At 36.2% G+C, this 3,835-nt stretch overlaps 1 long non-coding RNA gene across 1 annotated transcript; it reads right to left on the bottom strand.

Annotated features, from left to right (window-relative positions):
* Positions 1–1,100: 1,100 nt before the first annotated feature.
* Positions 1,101–2,028, bottom strand: LOC122136868. Its single transcript, XR_006154365.1, has 3 exons — positions 1,974–2,028; positions 1,747–1,808; positions 1,101–1,499 (listed from the first exon to the last, which is right to left on the bottom strand). It is a non-coding gene; the product is annotated as an uncharacterized LOC122136868 (long non-coding RNA).
* Positions 2,029–3,835: the final 1,807 nt, after the last annotated feature.

The following is a 3,835-nucleotide window of genomic DNA, read 5'->3' as shown; positions in this document are numbered from 1 at the left end:
AATAGTTTTTTAGAGTGCAAGTCTTTTATTTCTTGATTCTTGAAGATGGTTAAAGACTGATTTTTGTTGCCAAATTGATTTGGAACAGCTGTTGAATAAACAACTAAACTGAACTATTATGCCTGTCTATCTGCTTGACTGACAGTTGTATTGATCACTGAGAGAGCATTGACTTGGTATGATGTTGGTTCAATATAAAAATAGCTTAGATGTAGTAAACCACTTTTGCCGTGTTGTTGTAGCTTAGCTTGCTACATTTCACAGGGCTGTAGCTTTAGTGTAGTGAAGCTTCATTTAATGAAGAGTAACTGTTAGCTTAGCTTACTACATTTTCCAAGTAGCTTGCACATTGTAGAAAATGGGCAAGGGAAGCATGACACTAACAGCATGAAACAAACTTCAAAATAAAAGATATGAAAACAATGAACAAGAAACAAAACCCAAAACAGAACTTACATTACTATTATTCTTTTTCTTTCTGTTAATACATCTGAACACTAATTGGTAAGCAGCCCAGCTGCAACTGCGTTGGCAATACAAATGTACAGTTTTTGTCATGCCAATAAAGCTCACCTAAATTGAAACTGAATTGAAATTGTCTGGTCTGGTTGCTTTCCGAGGGTTCTGTCTCTTGAAGACTCTGTTAACATCTCTCTCCTGGATGGAAAGAGACGTTCCTGTGATGGGGCTGGAGGGGGAGGGAGGGAGCCATTGTCACAGGGGATGGCACCATCACATTCCCATTCAAATTCAAAGTAAAACTAAAATGATGTTCAAGCTCAAGCTGAAGGCTGGTGTCACAGGGGATGGCATCAGGACTGTCCCATTGTCTATCAAAGTGACAGTAAAACTCATTCCAGTTGTTGGCCAGTCATTTGGTTGTTAGCTGAATGGGGGGCTTTAGGTTTACAGTTTGTGATCTGACTAGCCCCTTTCACACTGCACGTTGGTCCCGGAAAATTGCCAGAAAAATGCCGGATTGCCTTCTGTAAGAACACAAACACATCCTGGGACTGATTCCGGGATCGATCCTGGGTTGGGGACCTAGTAACATTGCCGGGTTCGGTCACAGAATGAGCTCTGTGTGAACAAAAGCCAGAAACTAATGCCGTAAAGGGTGTGTCGTAGTTATCACACACTTTATCGTGCAACTCTTTTACCAGGTGTTTTGAAGATCAACGTTTGCGACGAAAAAATACGTGCAAACTGTAAAGAAGCAGAGATCAGTTAGCTCCTCACTATCCGTTCTGAAGCTGAGATCTTTTGCCAGCTTAAGTGAAAGTTAATGTGCCTAGCGTTTTTGACTCGTACATTACATGTGACATCCTGATGTCACGTGTCATTACGGGACCTCTATGGTCTGTGTGTGAACACACGCACAGATTCCGGGAAATCATTGACAGTGTGAATTAACCAAAATCTAACAATCCAAGAACATTTGCTGGGACACATTACCTGTGTATTATCCAGAATCCCAGTGTGAAAAGGGCTTCTGAGTCCTTTCCAGACAGAAGTGGAGTCAATTTATGTTTAACATTGTGTAATACATTTAAACACAAGAAATAAGGAAATTAAAATAAAATGTGTATTATTAACAATGAATGATGTATAAAATTAATGTTCACATGAACCAACATACGAACATTCTCCCAAACAACATATTCAAAATTAATCCATAACATTATGAACCTAAACACACACAAATTCTGTAATTTTATACAATTTGAGTTAAAGAACTGAACATACCTGAAACACACGGGACACTTGATAAGAGAAACAACCGTTGCACTAACTTCTTCCGTTAAACACTGTGCACAAACCATGAGTTTGTTAGCTACATGTGCGTCAGACAAAATTTGCATAAAACTCATATAAAGTAACCAATACACAATAATACATTTGTATACTTGACTCAGAACACATTCCATTTTATATTTAATGAATTTTGACCAAATTAATACTTTTAAACATACCAATAATGACTGGAAGAAGAGAAGGGAAAATGTGCATCTTGCCTCGCCAGCGTCCATTCGCAGTCTGAGGCTGATGTAACTCACGCACTCCCCAAAAGCATAGCACGCAACACAGATAAGCATCCCATTCGAACAAACGCCATAATTAATAGTTCCTACTCACATAACATTGCATGACCCATGTAGGAATCTAATATTTAGTGAAATTAAATGACTTCAACGAAAAGTCTTCAAAGAAAAATAGTTTTGGGAAGTTCATCATAAAAAATAAAATACAATTAATATTTCACTAACTGTAGTGTAGCAGTGATCCAAAATGTTCTCCTCTCTGATAGGACATTTAATAGATTGTCTGTATTTGGGGAGTTCACTTGTGAGGTTTCCCTTGTTAAAGTCACCAAGGACAATAACAAAAGAGTCCGGGTTTGTGCGCTCCACGCACAGTATCTGTTCGGCAAGCGTATGCTGTGCGTCCTGCACGTTGGCTTGCGGTGGAATGTAAACACCGACCAGTATGAATGAAGTGAACTCGCGTGGGGAGTACACTCTTCTCTGGTGTACGAGCTCAATGTATCATCACAAAAGACCGTTTTAATAAACAAAACAACACAAAACAAAGCGCACCAACACACTGATGCAGCCATCCACGGCGCCATCTTAGTATTATTATCTTACTATTATTATATTAGACACTCATTAGTGAACTTTCCTGAACACTTCCCCTTCGCTGCTGTTCCACTTCATGAAGTTTACATGGACAGACCCTCGACCCCTTGATTTATCCCTACCCCAAACAACCACTTTATAATATATGAATTATATTTCAAAAAACATTTATAGCAGTGCAAGTATACCTATACTACTAGTCAAAAGTTTTTGCCTGCATTTATTTGATACAAATTACAGCAAAACCAGTACTATTGTGAAATATTTTACTGTTTAAAATAACTGCTTTCTGTTTGAATATATTTTAAATTGTAATTTAATCCTGTGATTTCAAAACTGAATTTTCAGCATCTTTACTCCAATCACATCATGATCCTTCAGAAATCATTCTAATATGCTGATTTGCTGTCACCTCTAGCTTGCTTATTAGGAACTATTGGAAGAGAGCTGAACTGCATGATGACATAACTAAATCATCAATGAACTGACTTTAGCTGGAAAATCACTTTGTTATTGCCCTCTTGCATTATTGAAAAGATGTTCCTGTTGACACTGTAAAGCTGCTTTGACACAATCAGTACTGTATAAAGCACTATATAAATAAAGGTGAGTTGACGACTTTAAGAAACATTTATTATTATTATTATCATCATCATCATAATCATCAATGTTTAAAACAGTTGAGTATATTTTTTCAGGATTCTTTGATGAATAGAAAGATTCAAAGATCAGCATTTATCTTTTGTAACATTATACACTATACCATTCAAAAGCATGGAGTTAGTATCATTCTTTATATATATATATATATATATATATATATATATATATATATATATATATATATATAAATTAATACTTTTATTTAGCAAGGATGCTTTAAATTTATTAAAAGTGATGATAACGACATTTAAGATTTTACAAAAGATTTCTATTTCAGATAATACGGCTCTAATACAGCTCTAATACACATCTAATACAGCTCTAATATGGCTCAAATACAGCTCTAATACACCTCTAATAAGGCTCTAATACAGCTCTAATGCACCTCTAATACACCTCTAACCTATAATACAGCTCTAATACGTCTCTCATACAGCTCTAATACTTCTCTAATATAGCTCTAATACACCTCAAACCTCTAATACAGCTCTAATACAGCTCTAATACACCTCAAATCTCTAATACAGCTCTAA

This window comes from Cyprinus carpio, chromosome B3 (genome assembly GCF_018340385.1).
Source record: "Cyprinus carpio isolate SPL01 chromosome B3, ASM1834038v1, whole genome shotgun sequence".
Lineage (NCBI taxonomy): Eukaryota > Metazoa > Chordata > Actinopteri > Cypriniformes > Cyprinidae > Cyprinus > Cyprinus carpio.
The sequence above is the reverse complement of the archived record's forward strand: the minus strand, read 5'-3'. Positions and strand labels throughout refer to the sequence as shown.